Source organism: Crotalus tigris, unplaced genomic scaffold (genome assembly GCF_016545835.1).
Source record: "Crotalus tigris isolate CLP2741 ecotype Arizona unplaced genomic scaffold, ASM1654583v1 scf7180000018101.4720394464:4744507, whole genome shotgun sequence".
NCBI classification, from domain to species: Eukaryota; Metazoa; Chordata; class Lepidosauria; order Squamata; family Viperidae; genus Crotalus; species Crotalus tigris.
This window is the reverse complement of record NW_024096823.1, coordinates 687,487-709,731: the sequence shown is the minus strand read 5'-3', so window position 1 is coordinate 709,731 and position 22,245 is coordinate 687,487. Positions and strand designations below refer to the sequence as shown.

Sequence of the window (22,245 nt, the reverse complement as noted above, 5' to 3'; positions counted from 1 at the left end):
AGAAATTGAATATTGTAGCTCAAAGTAGCTAGAAGTACCCAACATTTCAGGGAGTTAAACAGTAAATAAATTACAGGTCAATGGAACTCACCCATCTTCATTATCACGTGCCTTGAATGTTTAGCTCAGATGTGTCCAACCCATGGCCCATAGGAAGCATGTGTCCCTGGACAGCTAGTAATGTGGCCCAACAATATAAAAAACATTTAACATTATTATGTGATTTATGTATGTTAACTATATTATGTATTTTATATGTGGCCCAAGAGCATTCCTCTTCACTCAGTGTGGCCCAGGCAAGGTAAAATGTTGGACACCCATGGTTTACGACTGCTTCTGCAAAACCAAAGCTGACACAAATTTTCCAGAATTAGCAGGAGTTACAACATGGACCTCACATATTATGTTCAGGCAAGGGCAGGCAACTTGATATCTGTGTAAATTCATGTGCATCCACATACCTCCATTGCTTCACCTTTAAAATTAAGTTTCAAGGTTTTTTTTTAAAAAAAAACCTTGAAACTTATTAAATACCTAAAGATAGCATGCTGCAAAACAAATGACTAGCCTTTAGGATTATTTTTATTTGAGGTCATGCTTTTCAGTCCCATTGAGGTGACAGGGAGAATCTTGTGCATCTAGTTTGCTTGTGCCTGGCTGTGCCAGGTGTAGCAGCCATTTTGGGGAAAGGCCATTCTCTCGTGCTAAAGCTTTGGCAAGCATGTCTCAGAATTACATGTATGCCCCCAGCCCCAAAATACGATCATTTTCCTTATTAAGCTTCCCCCTGTTCACTTCTTCCAATAAGTTGAACATTGAATATATAGGATGGGAGGAATGTTCTCATATAGAAAGGTATTTCTCTGAACTAAAGAGTTTTATCAAGAAAAGATTTTGTCAGGCCCAAGTCCAAAGATGAGTCAAATCTGTTAACTTTCTGTTAACTCATGGACAAATCTGGCCAAACTAAAGCTATAACCTTTCAACCCAAACCTTTTCCCCTCTCCCTCCCCCAGGTCTGTCTGGACTGTGCAGTCTCTTAATCCAAGTGTCTTTCTGGGAAAGCTCTGAGTTGCCAAACTTCCTATCCACTAATGCTCCAGGTGCACAATCCATCACAGATAAGTTGCATTTTCATTTAGGTGCTTCAATTACATTACCCATCATGGGTATCATTTTATCTTCCCCTCCCTCGTTTTTCCTCCTCTCCTTCTGAACTGATAAACGTGAAATCTAAACAAATGTGACATTCCAAACTCTCCAAATATTCACTTTTAAAGTAATCGCAGCTTTGCAGTGCGGTGAATCAAATGGTCGCATCCTTTCACACAAACGTGTCTGAAACACAATCATTAAAAATTATACCGTAAGAGCTGAAGTCCACAGCAGGTAAAGCAGGAAGATGGCCCAAATCAACAGTTCTTGAAACATTTTGATCTCAGGACCCATTTACATTCTTAGAAATGACAGAGGATCTCAAAGAGCTTTGGTTCCAGTGGGTTATATCTATTGATCTGTACTGTATGAGAAATTAAAACTGAGAAATGTTGAAATATTTATTTGACGTCATGGACCCTCTCAAGAAACGTCTCAAACTTTTCCATGAAGTAATTGATGTAATATTTGTTTTATTTTTTTTAATCCTGCCTTTATTCTTCTACAAATAACTCAAGGCAGTGAACATATCCAACATACCTTCCTCCTGCTATTTTCCCCAGAACAACAACCCTGTGAGGTGAGTAGGGCTGAGAGAGAGAGAGAGAGAGTGATTGGCCCAAAGTCACCCAGCTGGCTTTCATGTCTAAGGAGGGCTTGAACTTACATTAAATAGAGCAAAAATATGGCATTTTTCTTTCATAATATAATCAACTTTCCCAACATGGCACCCTTCAGATATTTCAGGCTACCAATTTTAGTCTTTGACCATTCTGACTAGGTTTGGCAGGAATTGTAATCAAACCTTTTGAAAGCAATACTCCTAGTTGTGGAAAATGGATATACATATGCTTTATAAAATATTCCTCCTTGCAGCCACTAGTTAACTCTGTTTAGCATTCTGAGATCAGGTAGAATTATCTACTTGTCACCACTTAGTTGCGTGTGTTATGAAAGGACCTGGCAACATACATTTACTATGCAACTGCATTGAGTATCTGGGATTTTTCTTCCATATTACATGGAAATAACAATTGAAGCCAAAGCAGATGACAGTGGAGCTACACAAAAAGTAAGCAGAGATTCCCAGGTCAAATGTATGAGATTGCAATTGGTGTCTGATTGACTTCTATACTTGCATAACAGAAACTGTTTTTTTTTTTGTATATAAAATAGGCTGTCAATTTATAATTAATATAACTGCCGGAGAAGCATTTCTGACTGATCGTTTCTGTTCTTCTGTAGTCCTCTTGTTTGAGTCTCTTGCAAAGAGTCTATGATTTCTTGCCAGTAATAAATTTGCTCTCAGTTTTTATATACTGTGGTCTAGATTCACAGATTACAGTAACAGAATTTCTGAGAGGCGGGAGAGAGAGAGAGAGAGAGAGAGAGAGAGAGAGAGAGAGAGAGAGAGAGAGAGAGAGAGAGAGAAATGTTCCTCTAATTTGTTGAGAAGGCTTACTTAGCCATTATTTTTAATCTCTCATCCCTCATGGGATGTTGATCAGTGAAAGTTGAAATTCTTAACATGTTTACTAAGAAAGCAAAGACCACTGAATTTCCTAAGATTACTTCCCAAGGGAATACATTTGGCATGGAAAAGGAAACAAATTGGGTACTGGCAGAAAAAATAGTATTGGGATCCTGAACTGCTGCTGCTTCGTTGCAAAGTGAGAGTGGGACAGAGGGAAAAAATTGGAGCAGAAAGTACATCTAGATGAGTAATAATTGTTCATCTAGTATGTGTATTTATCTGTAATCATCAGCAGGTCTTCTAAGCAAAAGGGAAAGTCAATAGATAACAACTGAAGGGGAAAGTGATAAATGTGAAAGAATTATGTTTTGGGAAAAAAAAGTGAAAGAGCAGTACCATGAAAAAATCCCTTTTATGTTTAGAGGTTATCTCCTCTTTGTGTTAATTTTGCCTTATACAATAGGATGAATTCTGGATATATCATAGAACATACCAGGAGTATACAAACTTGAGGAAAGTAGGTTAATTTATTTTGGGTTTTCTCCCCTCTATGGCCAAACTCCTTAAAACTCACAGCACAAGTGAAAAGTTCCTAGATCATCTCTTTTGTGCTCTTCCAAATGGCCAAATTAAAGTGTTTCCACCAATTCTTGGAATAGTAGGAAAGCATGTCACCATAAAGTGTGCTGTTCCATTACCAATCCCTTTTCTGTCATAGTACCAAAGCTGACTAATAGTTTTATCTTTACTTATTTGTTATGGGCTGAGGAAAGAGTTTAGTGGAGTTTCTTGGCTATATTTTATCTCCCATGACCTACCATCTAATGGCAGGAAAACCAAGCAGTCACTTTGGTGAAGTGGTTAAGGCATGGGTCCCCAACCCCTAGTCTGCAGCCCACTACTGGGCCATGGTCTATTCACAACCGGGCCATGTGAGTGGTGGGTCGCCACACGCACGCAGCTCACCTGACCTGAGTGCGGGCTGGCACACACACGCTTGCACGAGCAGCTCAACTAGTCGAGCTGTGTGTGCATGCATGTGTGCACTAGCCTCCATTTGTGCAAGTTTGAGCGGCATGCTGGTCTGCCGCTCACATGACCCAGTTCCCCTCTCCTCTCTACCAGCTGGGCTGCCAAGCCACAAAGGTTGGGGACCACTGAGTTAAGGCACCAGGCTAGAAACCAGGAGACTGTAAGTTCTAGTCCCACCTTAAGTACAAAGCTAGCTGGGTGACTTGGGGCCAGTCACTATCTCTTAGCCTTAGGAAGCAGGCAATGCCAAACTGTTTTTGAAAGGTTTCCAAGAAAACTGTAGGGTCTTGTCCAGTCATCCTCAGGAGTCAAGACTGACTTGAAAGCACCAAAAAAAAAAAAAAAAAAAAAAAAAAAACCATAACAAAGACACCCCACTCGCTTTAAGATGAAATTGGGAGAAGAGGGCCAAGTTTAGACTGAAGCTCAGAGTGGCAGTTTTAGTTACCCTTTAAGTTGCCCAACTAATAAATGGCAGCACTGGGGTTGGGGCTAAGAAACTGAGACAGGAAAAAGTTCTCCTGGGAGAAGAAAAAGTACCCCTGATGTTCCTCGTAATCTCTTTTTTTTTCTAAGGAGTTAAGTGACACTAATGAACCTCCACACAGAGAAAGGACAAAATGGATCTGGTCTTGTACACAGTGAAAGGACCTGTTGGCTTCTAAGGAACACTTGGGGAGTTTCTGGAAGTCCAGGCTGATAACTGCATTGAGTATCTGGTCATCTTCTACAATAAGATATCAGTGTTGTCTCTGGATGGGATTGTTCCTGAGCAGCCTCACTCTAATCGTTGATCTATGGGAGCTCCTTAGCTTATAGAAGTGCTCCAGCAGATTAAGCTGTAGAAGGGATATGGTCCCACAAAAATTTGATAAACTTCCTTGAGAGAGTAAAGGCAAAGAAACAAACAAACAAATAAAGCCAATTTTCTATTTTTAAGAACCTTAAAATTCTAGAACAGGGGTAGGCAACCTTGGCTCTTTTATGACTCGTGGATTTCAACTCCCAGAATTCCTGAGCCAGCTATGCTCAGCTTGGAAACCTCTCCCTTTCCCCTCAGCATGGCTGGCTCAGGAATTCTGGGAGTTGAAGTCCATGAGTCATAAAAGAGCCGAGGTTGCCTACCCCTGTTCTAGAATGTTGCTGGAGTTGGACCCTGACTGGGTAAATGCACCTGAGATGCCAGAACCTTTGTCTTTTGGAATTATTTGCAACTGAGGAAGCATGAAGGGTCCTCTGTGCTATTAGCTCTGTCTAATCTATTGATAAGATTTCTGCCCTACCTGGTTGGTGAAAGTGGCTAGGGAAGCGGCAAGAAACTTAAGTGTGGGTAGTGGAGAATTCATCCTTCAGTAATAAAGCAGTGTCTCTCATTTTAAAAGAGGTGTTAGTATATCACCTCTTCAAGAATCCTTCAGTCAATCCAGCGACTTTAGATAATTGTTGACTAGTATAAATCTTCCCTTTTAGGGAAGATGGTCATAAAGAAACCTGAATGAAATAGATTAACTAGACTCAAAATAATTTAAAATAAGTCAAGAGTCAGGCCTGAGTTTATATCTGAAACCACATTAGTCACTGTTGACTAATGGGATGTATAGAGGGCTGTCTTGCTGGTCTTCCTGGTGGCTTTAACCCTGATATCCACTGGCTACAAGGCCTGGGAGTGGAGGCTGTTGTTTTAGAGTGGTTCTCTTTTCAGTGACCAGTTCCAATGTGGGTATGGGCAATCACTTGGATTGGGGTTGGTCCACAGCTAGCAACCAATGGAATTCATTTGGCAGTGGGGAGTGCTTGAGTTGCCATCACAAAGCAATGTCATCACATGACATTATACGTTGTGACTACATAACTTAGCAACAGAAATTCCAGTCCCAGTTGTGGTCAAAAGTCAAGGCTATGTGTACTTTAATTAATATCTCTACAAGTAACAATAACAACAATTATAGAGACAATTCAAGGCCACGCTTGCTGGTGGCTGATCATCCAACCTTGGGTAACATTGCCCAGGTTTGGATTGTTCATCTTGCCACTATCACTTCACCTTCAGGATATGGAGCTCTAGAGAAATCCCAAAAGATTAACTGACTCTAACTCACCTTTCATCATTTAGGGACCACCTATTGACCCACAGATATTTACTTGACATTGTTTTTACCCCTAGTCGTTTATCCTCTCCTTGGATAATCCCATTGACCCTTAGGGGTCGATATTGACTGCTTTGGGGGACTCTGTCCTAGTTTCTGAAATGAAGAGCTATTTCATGGAGAAGCATTTGTCATGAGACCATATATGTCTCTACAAGTAGAAAATTGAAGTGTTCTACAGGACTTTTGCAGTGGGTAATTTGTTCTACCTAACCCAGTTAAACTTTATTGGCTGTTCATGAGTTCACTGCACAGGCACAGATCCTATGACCCATCATCCTAACTATTGCCAGTGCCAGCTAGGGTTGATAGGAGGAGGAATTCAATAAACTCTGAAGGGCCACACATTAAATAATCGTGTGCTACATAAACTGTAGCCCTTTCCCCCCTCTGTTTAAGGATCATCTTTTTAGCTGTAATCTTTATGCTTTTGCTTTTCTGCACAAATCATAATCATTTCCTTCCATCTTTCATTATACAATGGCATTCTGACTTTTAAAAAATCTTTATATATCTATCTAAGTGGCATTTATGGACTTGTGTTTTTGTTCAAGAGAATTCAGTAGATGGTCTTGACTTTGTCACCTGGAGCAGTGTGTCTAGAAGATGGGACAAAGGGTTGAAAAAAAAAGTCAAAATAATGTTGTGGCCATGTAATCAAAACCTCATCCCTTTTTACGTGTGCCATCCACTCAATGTACATAAAAAGGGGGCTGGGTTTTGATGGCATAGATGTCATCTTGACTTTTTTGACACTTTCTCCCACTCCCATCCTGGATATTCCTATTTTTGATTCATTGTTTCAAAATGATACATAACAGAATTCTAATGTTAAATTGGTCTATTCCCCCTAGGTGGCTTTTTTTTTTTTTTTTAAATTGTCTTAAAAGTATAAAAAAAATGAAAAAGAACTTACTATTTTTTGCTTTCTTAGAATGAAAGAACATAAAGAACTGAGGTTTTTCCCCCAAAAAACAATATTTCTCTGCAAGCTCACATTTTGAGTTCAAAATTACTTATGAAAGAGACCTTCAGCTATTCAAAGCAAGTGACTGTTGGGTATAATGAATGACTTCAGATGATGACTTCAGATCACTTAGATCTAACCTACTAGTGTTGTTTCTAAATAGCAGCATGTCTTCCAAATTTCAGGCATCGATTTTTCGAGGTCTTGGGAGAGATAGCAACAATTAAATCAAAGATCTTTTAGACTGCTTTTTATCAGGTCTGCTTTCTAGAAATTGTAATAAACAAAGAGTTAGATAGAGCTCATAACTGTCTTTCTGATGTGATGGACTTGCTCATCCTACAAAATTAGAACAAGATAATACAGCATAATTGACTCAACATGGATCTTAAAAACATATTTAAAAAAAAAATAACAAACCTCTCACTGCTCCCACAATACATACTCAGCAAATTTTTGAAAGAGAAGAATTTTCATAATCAGTTATGATATTCAAAGGTACTAATAATATAAAACTTCCAGTAAGGAAGGTAGAGCACAAGATCCTTATATTGTGAAGTACAAATGGTGTGTGTAAATCACCTGGTTTTTGTACATGGAACTACAACACAAATACATTGTGTTGATTTCAGTAATATTTCATGTTTTTCCTAAGGTGAGTTCACATGTGAATTTTGATCCACTCACATGTGACTTATTTAAAGAGTCGATATTCTAGTCAAATAATGATTGGAAACTAGCCTAATTCTGGGCCTGATCAGGGTAATAGTATTCCCAAGTTCTAATGAGCAGCAGTCACTAACAGTTTCCCACCCTTTTCTTTGGTGCATTTTCATATTTGCCTTTCTTTTGATTTCTTGAGGTAGAAAGCTCAAGGCTATTTAGAAGGTCAAAAGTCAAAATGCAGGTGTGATTCTATTGTGTTCATCCTGCACCCTCTTCTCTCTGTGCCTTCCTTTGATCTTTTCTAGTGAATATCCCAGCTCAAAGATTCCAAGGAATTTCCCAAAGAGCAAAAATACTAACTGTTCCAAGTTGAATATGTGGCTTTCTTAGCTCAGGGTTACAGACCAAACATGAATCAACAGGATGTGAAACCAGATGACAACTATTGTATTTTGTTTTCAGCTCTTTTGACTGTGAGAATTCAACACAATTTTCCAGATAGTTCTTAATTTTTTAAAAAATCAACAATAATTGATGTAGATTGTAGAGCAATTTAATGGCTGTAGAATTAGAGTTTATGCAATATTACAAGTTTGAGTTACTGTCAATATATGCAGATTAAACAGGAAAGCCACTAATGTTTTAAGAAGGCTATTATTCTTTTAGCAAGACAGATATGAGAAATTTGTGGTCTGACTTTTCTGCCATTTTTTTCTGTCTCCCATACTGCAAAATGCTATTTCTCCCCAGCAATGTTTGATAATCATCTGAGAAGTGATGTCTTGTAGTCACTGGGAAGCAATTAAGGCCAGACTGAAAAGAATGAAAGAAAGTTTTAGGTGAAAAGCAACAGAATCCTAGTTTGAGTAGACCAGTAGAAATGAATGAAACATCAATTAATTCTAACAAATATATGATCTTTTTTCCAGTAAGCCTGGATATTACCCACACTTTCCATTTTTCTTTTTGTACCAGCAGGGGTTTCAGTCAGAAACAGGGAGCACCTGGCAATCTGAATTAAGTATGGGTTTGTGAGAGAATGGTTTTGTGGTAAATGTCTATCCATGGTTAATTTGCAGTTTATTCAACCCAGTTTTTGAATTCACATAACACATTAGATGATGGATTCTCAAATTATGAGTGATGAAATTCCGGGGGAAAGGGGCTTCACACAACTTCTGGTGCTTACAATTTTTTAAGTTGTATAGGCAAAGCAAGGCATTAGCAAAATGTGCTTCCATTGTTTGTGTAAAGTGAGCTCATAGGTAAAGTAGGGAAAAAAGTTTAAACTGAAGTTTGAGAAATGACTAAACCCCTGGTTCTAGCCCTCTGTCAAAAATCTCCACCCCATCCCAGTTTCAATCATTACTTCTATTCAGAATTTTAGTAATTATTTAATTGTGTTTATGAAGGGAATGTCACACACATTTATTTATCACTTTAGAAAGTTGAAGGATCACACACTTTGAGAAGTCCAGCACTAGATTAAAATGGAGTTGGCTAATGTGTGATTCAGAGTGTTGATTTTTTTAAACAATCTTTTTTATTAATTTTTTTTCCATCAACATATGTTAATTTTTCCAATCAACAAGTTGTCTGGAGTTTGCTAAGGTAATATATGTTCAATTCCTAATCCTTCATTCTTTTCTCTAATCAAGAATAAAATAAATTCCAAATTTTATAGTAGTCCGTATCTTCTTTGTCCTTCAGCCTCATAGTTAGTCTGTCCATCTCTGCACATTCCAATATTTTCGTGATTATTTCTTCCTCTGATGGCAATCCTTCATTCTTCCAGTATTGTGCAAAAATTATTCTCGCTGCTGTGGTAATATGTAGAATTAAATATAATTTCTGCTTATCAGTCTTTTCAGACATAATGCCTAGTAAAAAAAGTACAGGTTTAAAATCCACTTGTTCACCCAATATTTTTTCTAACCACATATGTATGCTTTCCAATAGACCTTTGCCTTCCCACATGTCCACCAAATATGATAATACGTGCCTATGTTATCTTTACATTTCCAACCTCTATCCGACATATTTTTAAATATTTTTGCTAATCTTGCTGGTGGAAGGTGCCATCTATAAAACATTTTATTCAGATTTTCTTTATATGAAGTTGACATTGTTAATTTATAGTTTCTCTCCCATAACATTTGCCATTTTTCTAATTCTATATCATAACCAAATTTTTTTGCCCATCTTATCATTGTTTCTTTCACTTGTTCACTTTCCATATCTAAAATTAACAAAAAATTATACATTTTCTTAATTAATTTCTCATCTGAGGTTAACAAAATCTTATCAAACACATTTTGATCCTTGTAAAATCCATACATTTTTTACATCTTTTTCATATCTACTTTGTATCTGCAAATGTGCCCACCAGGACAAATTTATTCCTAAATTTTCCAATTCTTGTTTAGATTTTAATTTCCCATCAATATCTAAAATATTTTTATATGTCCATACTTTTTCAAAGTCTACCAGATTCAGATGTATGAATGCCTCCATCGTTGATAACCACCCTGGAATTTTTGAATATATTTTAGCTTTAATTTTTTTCCCATACTGTTAACAAGGCATTTCTTATAAAATGATTTTGAAAGTACTTATGAACTCTGTTTTTCCCATACCATAAAAAAGCATGCCATCCCAATTATAAATCATGTCCCTCTAAATACAATAACCTTTTATTTTTGAGTGTTATCCACTCTTTCACCCATGTAAACACAGATGCTTGATAATACAATGTCCATTCCGGCAACCCAAAACCTCCATTTTTCTTAGCATCTTGTAATGTTTTCATCTTAATTCTAGCTTTTCCCCCCTGCCAAATAAAGTTCAAAACCAATGAATTTAAATTTTGAAAGAATTTTCTCTCAAGTTTTATCAGAATTGTTTGAAATAAAAATAAAATCTTCGGCAGCACATTCATTTTTACTGTAGCAATTCTTCCTAATATTGACAATTGGAGATTTTTCCATCTTTCCAAATCTAGCTTTATTTGCTTCAATAATTTTATATAATTGTCTTCTTTTGAGTTAACACAGTGAGTATTGTCAAAAAGGGGCTGGCGATTTGGTTTTTGGAAGTAGATTTGAAAATAAGGCAAAATATTTCAGCAGCTTTTCCAAATAATGTGAATAAACTGAGTGGCTGAATCAAATGCAAAGTTTTTACAAAGTGTGATTAATTTGTGGGAAACTGTGGGTAGGCACTGCTTCTAGGTTTAACAAATGTTCCAACAAATTTAAAGGATATCCTTGAGTTGCAAAATCTAGCCTGACGGATATGTTAAAATTCTGAAGATAAAACACAAATGTTCAAATGTTCCAGCCTTGGTTTGAGACATTTTTCCTGATGCCTTACTCAACAGTAAACCTTTCTTAGGAAAATGGAGAACCACCACCAATATTCTCCCATCTCTGGGTAGTTTTTCATTAGCTACGAAGATTTTCAGTTTGTCCATATGCAAGTTTCTTTCTCACCAGGTGGCTGAGGAAGAACTAGATGCAGGCTCTCACATTTTCAGGTAACATTGAATTACAACTCCTAGCAATATCCCGGGCAATGTGATGATTTATCACTTATAACAGGGATCCCCAACCTGCAGGCCATGGCCCAGTAGTAGGCCATGGCCTACTGGCCACTGAGCCACGGGATAGGCTGGCCAGTATGCGTGTGTCTGCATGCACACCCCCTCACTCATTCTAGTGCCGCGGCCACAAGGTGCAAAAATAGGATGCTGCACCATGGGGCCCAAAAACGGGCCTCCGCTGTGTCTTGGAGTGTGAAAACGGGCCGCCGCGGAACCTTGGAATGTGAAAATGGGCTGCCACCATGCCACAGGGTACGAAAACACCACCACCATGCAACGGTGCAAAAATGAACGCCACCATGCCACAGTGTATGGAAATAGGCGACTGCCATTCTGCAGGGCACAAAAAACGAGGTGCTGCCACACCACAGGGTGCAGAAATGGGGCAGGGTTAGTGAGTATCATGCAGGCACTAGCCCCACCCCATTTGTGGTGCGTGTGTGCTCGCGGCCTTGTGTGCACACACGCATGCGCACACGCACGGATGTAAAATGCTTCCCCCGCCCTTTTCTTCCGGTCCACCAACAGACAAAGGTTGGTGACCTCTGAGTTATAGTTATCAATTGGAGAAGAAAGTGACAGTAATGAACAGAGAAGCACCTGGTTACCTATTTTGAAACAAATAGCCAGTCCTTCTCTATTTCACACATAGTGTTTTCCTAGTACAAGAAAAAAAAAAACACATAGGTTGGAATAGCTAGTTTTCTCTATATTGAAAACATTTACTGAATGCTTACTTTAGTGCTCTGCCCGTTTCTTATAGCAATTGTGTTTCTTGTTATGATTCATATTATGGACAACAGCCAAAAGGAGTACCTCCAGATGATGGAGCCTAATGGTGCCTGTTGAACAAAACTGAGTCCTATTTCATCTTTTCCTGCATAATATTTTTTTTTTAATGTGAAGAAAAAGAAGTGGTAAGAACACATGGGAGGGAGAAAATGGAAGACAGCAGTAGGATTCTCTGTAACATTCCTTGAACGAAATGGGGTGATCGCTGGATAAAAACCCCATCTGGAAGTACTGTAGATGCTTCCCATTCCAACGTATATTTATTTATTTATCTATTTATTTATTTAATTTATTGGCCGCCCATCTTACCACAGGATAACTCTGGGTGGCTTGCAAAGCCATCTAACCAATCATGAGAGGGAAATACATCTCCTGGTGTCAGAATTGCTCTTTCTAATCCCAGAGATCCATCTAACTCAATGGCTGCCCCCTTAATCTAGATTTGAGAAAATTTTAACTCTGAAGAGAATCTGGCCCATTTTCTTTTTTTGAGGTTGTTATCCAGGATATATCACTGCTTTAGTTATAGAATCAAAACAAATTTACCTGAAATTGTTGGAAAAGCTTTTGCATTATTTCCCTGAAGTGTAAACTTCATTACACAATCATAGATCTGAATGTCACTATGACATTGGTGTGGGATAGAAATTAAGATGTGTAAGTCAGTAAATATGCACTCAGACCAGAAACGATACCTTTGGTTTTATTAATAGAATTCAATAGCAATATCAGGTTAATGTATTTAAAAAGTGGCAACATTGACGCAATGAAAATTTATGTTCTACTGGTTGTAAGGCATTATTAACAGTACGTGCCTATATCATTAAGCAGTATGACATGTCCTGTCTTGGATTTCAGTTTGCAGGGACTATAATTAGCAGATCTGGATTTATTTTATAAACATTAACTTGTACATGGATTCTCATCACTAACTTCCATTATATTTAGCAAAATTCTTAATTTTGCCCAAGATTGCTTGATTATTACAATTATTGGGAAGTTACCATATGGTTTCTGCCTTGGGCACTAAGCTTTCTTGGGCTGCCTCCCTCAAGTACAGATAGTCCTTGATTTACAACAGTTCATTTAGTAACTATTCATTATTACAACGGCACTGGAAAAAGTAACTTATAGCCATTTTTCACACTTAAAATTGTTGAAGCATCCCGGAATCTCGTGATCAAAATTGGCAATTGGCTCGTATTTATGACGGTTGCAAAGTCACATGATCACCTTTTGCGACCTTCTGACAAGCAAAGTCAATGGAGAAGCCAGATTCACTTAACAACCTGTGTTACTCACTTAACAACTGCAGCTATTCACTTAAACAACTGTGGCAAGAAAGGTTGTAAAGCGGGGCAAAACCCGCGTAACAACTTGCTTAGCAAGAGAAATTTTGGGGCTCAATTGTGATCATCAGCTGAGAACTACCTGTATATTCCCCGGCCAGTCTGCCAGGTAAAATCAAACTAAATAATTGAATTAAAAATTAGTGAAACAGTTGATACACATTCCAGAGCAAAATATGTCCTAATCTTAGTGGCTTTGGGAAATCTGGCATTGCACAAGCAGTCTACTGTACGCAGTAGTCAAGAAGAATATGAAGAGCAACAAAAACATGCATTAATTTTTAATCACATGCAGTTACAAATTACTGAATATCCGGTTTAGTGGCTAGGATCTGGAGAATCTTTGACTGAGAATCATAATATATCTGGTGAAGAGGGACACATGATGGGCTGCGTGTAACAACAAGAACATAGTAATAACAGGATCTGTTGCATTAAATAAATGATCACTTGGGGATGGGAGCCTTATGGAATGCCTACAGATCACTGAGGCAGCCAAAAGTGGGGTTTAGGTTTTCTATTGAAAAAGTGGTGTTTTCACTCCTATCTGGCCACAAAACACCCTATGTGAATTATCTGGGAAAGGAGCCTTGGGGTGACATGGTTTGCATTCATACCTTTAACTGGTCTAGCAGATCTTCTATGGGACCACTCCCTCATGTTCATTTGCTGAATGCTGTACCCATTGTGTGTTGTTGTTTTGCCTGCAAGACTGATCAGAACACTGGCTCTGGAGCCACAGCTGTATTTTGAATGGAAGGGGCAACTACTGATCTACAGATGCACAGCTGCCCGTTTCTCAAACATTGGCTCGTCAATATTTTTATTTTTTTAATTCTAGTTTTACTTTATTCAAAAAAAGGTTAAGATACAAAATACAAAACTTCAAATTTTTTCGTTAAAAAAAGGCAAAAATACAAAATAAACCTACATTTAAAAAGTGCATTGAAAAAAACACTAACGCGTGTACACGTATTATTTCCCTTAGTTGAATAATGATTAATATATTACAAAAATTTTAAAGCAGGAGCTGCAAGAGACAGTTGTTAAGTGAGTTTCCCCCATTTTACGACCTTTCTTGCCCCAGTTATTAAGTGAATCACTGCAGTTGTTAAGTTGGTAACACAGTTGTTAAGTTAATCCAGCTTCCCCATTGATTTTGTTGTCAAAAGGTCGCAGAAGGGGGTCGCATGACCCTGGGACGCTGCAAATATCATAAATATGAGCCAGTTGCCAAGCGTTTGAATTTCGATCCTGTGACTATGGGGATGCTGCAAAGGTTGTGTGAAAAACAGTTATAAGTCACCTTTTTCAGTGCCCTTGTAACTTTGGTCACTAAACAAACTATTGTAAATTGAGGACTACCTGTCCTAACTTTATTGATAAATAGGTCCTGTTTTAGTTTCTCTGATCAAGACCTGGAGTTAATCGTCTGTCTGTCTGTGGGTCCTATGCAGTGGGAAGATGGTGAGGCTGAGTAGGTTGTGCCGCTCAGTGAATAGAGCAGCATTATACATTTGCTGTGTATATGCTTTCTTTGTATTTCATAGTGTGTAAGGTCTGAAATAATGGGAAATTGTCCTTTTGGTTTCTGGCAATTACAACAATGAGATTTGGTGACGTAGTCAAAGGGGGCTCCAAGGATTGCAAAAAAAAAAGGAGTTTAGAAAGGACCCCTGTTTTCTTTGTTGGATCATGTGGTTAGGAAAGAATGTTCCTGCTTACCATTTTCCATTCTATATGACTAGCTTGTGATCGTTGGCATCTCCCATTAGATAATATTATAGGTTTTGTTTTAAAATACTGAGATCCTTTCCAGATAATATTTTCATAGCACTGTGAGAACAAATCTTCCAACTCTAATATGATCTTGATACCTATCGCTGTGAACAAAATTCCGGAGTTTCTCTCTGTAATTTTTGTGTGATATTTTGGCCAAAACAGGCATCCTACTTTACACATACTGGTTTGATCCAGAGATACTGGGAAACTCCTTTGGTCTAAAAGAGGCAGAGAGTTTATATTTTTTAAAACTAACCATAGTTCCTAGTGACATCTAAATTTCAAATGTTATGGCTTGTTTAAAACACAGTTTCAAAAGAAATTCAAATTTGAAACCATATTTGGCATTTAGTTAGTTTTCACTACCTTGTTTAAATTTCATATCTCATGGGAAAAAAATTGGGCACCTAAAACCAAAAGCCAGAGCTTCCAATTGTTCTTCATTGTCACAGAACAGAGATGGTTTAGGATAGTATGAAACTGATGTACAATTCGACTTACCACAGGAAATCATAATGCATTTTAGCTACTTATCTTGCTTCCCTGTCTGTGATACTGTCCTAGAATATCAGTTAATATCATTATAGGTAATGTGTAAGTTGGGAAACCCAATTTAGACTGACAAAAATTGCAAACTCATCTTCTATGTCAGTAGATTTCTTCTCTGAAGGACTGTTGCTGAACCAAAAAGTTGGGTGTATGTTTGATGCCCTCCAACTTCTTGGTTGGAAAGCAGGCTGTGAATTACTTGTGCCCACTCTGACTCTCATCTCCATAAAGTTCCTTTCCTAAAGGAGATAGTCGGGGTTCAACCATTTTATCTGTACAGATGCAGGCAAATATATTCTTGATTCTTTGAACTCCAAGTAGCAACAGAGGTGAAATTCATGCCCTTTGGGCGTAGCTGAACCTTCCCCCCCACCCCCGAATACGCAAGTTTCTTGCAATGCCTTTCTTAATTTTTGCTTCTCCTTTTAGAAAGAAAGACAAAGAATAGCCCTCTTATTTGATACTTTGCCAGGAAGTCATGATAAACTAATCAACTTCTCCAAAGCCAGTTTCACTCCTTCTCCAGTTCCACAGTCTTGTCTATGATTTGAGTGCCTTGTGCTTATGTTGCAAAACCAATAAGAATCGCCAGTCTGCTTCAACAGGCCACATTTGACCAAAAAGCCTCTGAGATTTTGGGACCATAGGAGAATAATGTTTCTATAGAATCCTGAACTGACAAGAGCAACTAACTCAGCACATTAATCTGCTGTGCCAAAATTGTGGCACAGAGCTTGTATGAGTAAGCCTAACACTAAACTGACAAAAAGTCATGTTCCAGGAGAGTCTGTAGTCAGGCCAGCTTTATTGATCTTGTCTGTGGTAAAAGCAAATGGACATTGTTCCATTCCCCTCTCCTATGGAGTCCTGTCTCCTCTTGCTGGTGGTCTTGAGTCTGGGATGGGTTTGCTGTCTCCTCTTTTGGTTGTCTCAGAGTCCAGGAATGTCTTTAGGACACGGCAGAACCCACAAGCTAAAACCAAATAATAAAAATGAAAGTGACCTTGTTAGAAACTGAGCTAGCTTTAACACTGTAGGCTTTCAAAGAGCAGCATAAGATGGCTTTCCCTACTGGTGCCTTCCAATGTAATATACCATATTTGCCACCATCTTCTGTTAGCCTACTGGCTTCCTGAATGGAGAAGATGGGAGTTGCAGTCCAAGATGCCAAGAGGGCACCTTGATGATAAAAAGTGGAATGGAGCTCCCTAAAAAAATGTTGCTAGGTAGATTGTCATACATAAGAAGGTACACATAAGGTTAAGAAATATGAAGAATAAACAAACAAACCAACAAATAAGCATGCTTTCTCTATATCTGACCTCTAAATGGTCAGTAATAAGGGGCACTTCTGCACAAGGATTCTGTGCATCAGTTCAAAAAAGGATTTACACTTCTGTATTCCTATGGCATCAAGGTTATTGAATAGCTGAGCTGGTTTATTTCCAGCTCTGGGTACATAATGAAAACTGCAGCAAAGCTATATTTGTCTGTTGGTTTGAATGTGCAAGTTAGCAGAAGTGAAAGAAATCGTGGCTATTCTTCAGACTGCTTCTGCAGAGTAAGGGAAGGAAGAGAAACACTGCTGGTGTAGAAATGCCCAAACTAACATCTATGGAGATTCTCAGTCATCCAGGTCACGATTGTCCCAAAGGTGCTTTTTCAAAAGGCAACTGGACTTTCTTCGTTTGTTTTTTTCTCTTAAAGATATTTCGCTTGTCATCCAAGAAGCATCCTCAGCTTTGACTGAATGATGGGGAATGGACGATTTATATTCCTTGCAGTTGTCTGGTTGTTAGCACTTTGAAGGTTGGCCATTAGCTGTCTGAGAGTCCTTGAGGCCTCTTGTGGGTTTATGTGTGCCCTCAGGGTCACCTGAATCAGAGTGCAAATGGATGTGGAATCTTGGTGGAACTGCTGGAAGAAGTTGTAAACAGGAGATAGGTGGTGTTGTGCCCCTCCCCCTCTATTAAAAGAGGGCTTTACCATAGATGGCTTCGGGTTTACCCTTCTTTCAAACCAGCAGTCCTCTCTGTCCGGAATGTAAACTTTGAAGATAAGAGGGGGAGGGACTCAACGGCTTTCAGAGAGCTAATGACTGACCCTCCATACCCCACCATTCAGTCAGAACTGAAGATGCTTCTTGAATGAGAAGCGAAACGTCTTCAAGAGAAAAAAAAAACACAGAAAGTCCAGTTGCCTTTTGAAAAAAAGCATCTTTGGGATGCCCAAACTAATGCATCATAGAATTTGGAAGGGACCCTGGAAATCATCTGGAACTGAGATGAGGAAGCTTTCACTCTCCAAATCTTGTTGAACTGTGTAGCTGTAAGAACTTTCACTATGGGTCAGGGAAGCAGGGGCTTCTGGGAGCTGATTTTCAGCAACATTTGGAGGACTAGAGATTCCTCATCCCTGATCTTTGATCAGTGTGCTCTTCCCAGTAACTCCAACATAAGTAAAGTTTGCAATATCTAAAGCAGTGGTTCTCAACCTGTGGGTCAGGACCCCATTTGGGGTCGAACGACCATTTCACGGGGGTTGCCAAACAACGCAGTCCACCATTTTTTCCCCCTTTTCCTTAGCTGTGCTACTCCCTTTTATTCTATTGGCTTTTGAAAGCCAATGGAATAGACTCTCTTGAATAGAGTCTAATTCTATTGGCTTTCAAAAGCCAATAGGAATTGTCCAGGCTGTCTCTGCCCTTCTGAGCCCGCCAAAAGTCCCATTCTGCAAATGGTGCTGCACCAGTTGAGTAGTCCTCGACTTACAACCGGTTGAGTAGTCCTCGACTTACGACCAGTTGGGGGTTACGGCATTAAAAAGGTTGAGAACCACTGATCTAAAGGGACACAAAGTCTCCTGCCTTAAAAGAGATTCTTGCAGCTGCTCCACTATCAAGCAGTTGTTGCTGTTGGGAAGTTTCTTCTAATGTTTAGCCAAAATTTGCCTTCCAGCTATTTTTCACCCACTGGTTTTAGCTGTGTTACCTGAAACAACAGGGAATAACTCTTCTATAGGACAATCGTCTTGCTATTTGAAAACCTTAATCGCCTCTTCCCTTGGTAACCGTTCATTTTAATTTGCATGTAGTGATTTTGGAACTGATTTCTCATTTTTAAATTTCCATTATATCAGCATTGTAGACATAAAAAAAATGATCATTGCACTAAGCCGTATACCACACTTACATGGTTGAATTTATAATTGATTTTGTTTGCGTTTTGCATTGCTTCTCAAAATAGAAGCCACAGTGCAGTGTTTTGCATTGATTCTCAGCTGTCAACAGTGATGTTATTGTTCAGGGTAGACTAAGAAAAGTCTTTGGGGTAAAGGTTAGATCTAAAATTAATTTGGCCTCAAAGTTTCATCAACACTGATTAATCACTGAGACTTCCTATGCAAACATAGGCATTGAAGGAATTGGCACAGGCCAACCTGTTTGCCATCTGTGGACTTAACTTCAGTACAAAAGTGTCTCTTTAGGTATAGGCAGATTTTTATTAAGCAGCCCAAAAGATATAATAAGCCAGGAAGCAATAATTCAGTAGTTAATAAAAGGCAGTAGCATAATTTATTTCTATATGCATTTAGCATAATATTTAGCATAATATCGGAATGGGACTACTTGGCACGGCCAGCTGGGGATGGCCCCCTCGCCACCACCAATTCGCCTCTGCCCACTCACTGCCCTAAGTCATTGCAGGATAACTCAGCATGGGCAATTCACTGCGGGGACAACTTTCTGTGGGTGCCCAGATGGAGAGCTGGTGGGGGGTGAGTGGGTGAGCGAGTGAGGGGAGCTGGGCAGGTGGGCAAGTGAGTGGATGCACAGAGGGTACAACAGTGGTGGCAGCGACCGGGGCAGATTTTGCCGAGTTGAAACAAGATCAGAGTTTTTAGCAATTTGGGAAGCCTGCAGCTGCTTGTAAGTATGCAATGTTTGCAAAACCGAGCAGGAAGGAAGAGAAAAGGGGAAAAACCCTCCTCTCCAGGAGTGAGCAATTAAAGATACACCAAAACATCTGCAGCTGCTGCTGCTGCTGTGAAATGGAACACATTTAGTGTGTATGTGTGTGGTGTGTGTATGTGTAATCTTATATATTTACCTATCCCCAAACTTTTCCAATGGAGTTGTCTCCTCCTGCAAATGCTGATCCGTCCATCCATCTCTTCCATTCTCCTTTAGCAACACAGATTTATGATATCACCTTATGTATCTTAGGCCTATGTTTGATGTCTAATAAATAATATTGCTTACTGAACTAAACCAAGGGATACGTGTAAGCACATACAGCCACTAAAATCAGAATGACTTTAAACAGTGTAATAATTTTGATTTGAATATTTCTAAAATGTACAGTTGATTTAACTTTGTTTGAAATCAGTTTTGCTCAAAAACATTACCCATTATTTTTAATTTGATGCACCCTGGTCAAGGGAGGAGAATGAGTCTCCTTAGTGTTAGGGGTTGTCCGTCCACAAACCGCTAACTTCAAATAAAAATGTTAGGAAAATTTTGCAGCAGCATACACAGTCGATATATTTCTTTGGTTCACTGTGAGTCCCACTGACTTGTTATATTTGGAAAGTACATCACATACTGTTGGAATGACTGGAATTTTCATAAAAACACTTCCAGTACACAGAAATAAAAACAGAGAAAGAAAGAGATGGCAACAACCACAAATAATGCGATATGAAACATATAAAAATGGAGCGTCTAAGAAAACAATCTCTCTTCGGTAGCAAACAGATTTAGAGCCAGTTACACAACAAACAGGAACAGAACAGTTACACGCTGCTGCTCCAGCTGGATAGGGATCTATTGTTGACCTCAAGACCAGTTGGATTTCAAAGCCCAATATAAACCTTAGGGCTCCTGCTAATGCTGCCAAGTTGTAGGTCATTTTTTCACTTCGGAACACTGAGGCAGTAAAAGAAGTCGCCATTACTCTGCCCCTACTCTCTGTTTCCTTTCTAGACTCGGATAGTCATCATTCCTTCTCACCTGCTTTTGGTTGACCTCGGAATGGGACAACTCTCTGTGGCCAACCCACTGTGGCCAATTCACCACAGGACAACTCACCTTGGGACAACTCGCAGTGGAACAATTCAACAATTCAATTTAATTATTTAAAATAATTAAAAAAAATAATTTTAATTTTTGTCACCCGCATTTCATTTTGCCCCTCCTTTGGTATCCTTTCTTTATAGACATTCCACCCTTTCTTCAATATTAGTGTAACTCTTGTTCCATGGCAAATTGTCCCGTGGCAAGTAGGCCATGGCGAGTTGTCCCGTGGTGAATGGGCTGTGGCAAGTTGGCCACAGCGAGTTGACCTAGCTCAGCACCAAATTCCATCTCTTTCCCTAGCTTTGCAGAGGGACGTTAACATGGTCAGATGGAAATGGGGCAAATGCATAGAATAAGAACATCCAAACATTATAAAAATAATTGAAAAAATATTTTTTTCAAAAAAATTCTTACAAAAGATAAACTGTAACATTCCTGACTTGGAAATTTTGGGATGTCTTGATCTCATAGCTAAGGTTAGGACTTCTAGTCTGTATCATTATGCACCCCATGTATAACCTGCTTTGTGTGTGTTATAAGCTCAAGGGCACAGCAAGAGCTTCCGGAGAGAAGACCTATAGTGCTACGAGTCAAAAGCTGTAGTATATCGATTAAAATATAGAAGAAATAGTGTGTGAACACATAAAGGTTCTAAATGAAAGTACATGCCTTGTAAATGTTTATGTCACAATGCAAAACCCTACAAATGAGTCAGGATGATGCCACAATGAAAGCTATACTTGGAAGAACCCTCAATCACAGGGGAGAACGATATGAATTCAACAGTAGATGTTTTCTTGAAAGGGACTGCGTAAAAAAGCACTTGTTGGATTAGTTCCATAATGGTAACTCTATAGACTAAAAATACTGTCAACATACCACACCAAAGTATATCTTCCCTTTTTCTTGTGGTAACCATTTGGAAGTCTGCTTTCAGCCACAGAAATATCCCAGTGTAATGGAATGTGTGGATGACCTTGGGGAATGAGGGGAAGAAATGCTGCCAAAGAAACAATCATACAAAAGAGTCGGGAGCCCCCAGCAGCTTAATGGTCAGAAAAAAGAAACTTAGGAAGGACCCTTCCTAATAGATCAAGCCGTTAAAAAGGGTCTACAGGGTAGGGGTGTGTGCATGTGAGTGAGTGCATGCAGCACGCTAAAGGAGAGGTCCTTATTCCCAAGCCTGGATGCAGTTGGCAGCTTGCCAGTTTTGAACAAAACTCCCCAAGCTTGGAATGGTGTGTGTGTATGTGTGTGTAACAATGACTCCTGCTTAGCTCACCTTTCATATGCAGGGTGGGGGTGGGGGTGCTGGAAAGCAAGGCTAGGAAGCCTTCAGAGAAAGAGCACGGGCTGGCTGGCTGGAACATTCACCTCCCTTCAACCAGGCTGGCTTTGGAAACCAGAGTGGAAGGCCCAGGCTTACAGTGAGTTGCCTGGAACGAGTTATCCCCTCAACAAATTGCCCAGGGCGAGGTGTCCCACACCCAGGGGGTGGTGGCCAAGTGGCCGCGGTGAGTTGTCCCTTTCCGATTAAAAGTGCTGGTGGGATGTTTGTACTTGCAAACTTGCAAGATTCTGTTAATACCCTTACAGTAAAGAATTAATGCATCCAGATATATTTCCTATCTGTTTACCAGCTGACACTCAAATT

The 22,245-nt window shown here is 39.2% G+C and overlaps 1 protein-coding gene across 2 annotated transcripts in view; it reads left to right on the top strand.

Moving 5' to 3' along the window:
* The window catches only part of SP7 (Sp7 transcription factor), a 46,369-nt gene that overhangs the window by 6,678 nt on the left and 17,446 nt on the right, over positions 1 to 22,245 (top strand). The window contains exon 1 of one of the 2 annotated variants that reach the window (XM_039347728.1): positions 21,931 to 22,018. The exons of the other annotated variant lie outside the window; for it this stretch is intronic. The gene's annotated coding sequence lies outside the window, so the exon portion shown is untranslated. Of the gene's footprint in view, positions 1 to 21,930; positions 22,019 to 22,245 lie in introns of those variants that run through there. 2 annotated transcript variants of the gene reach the window in all.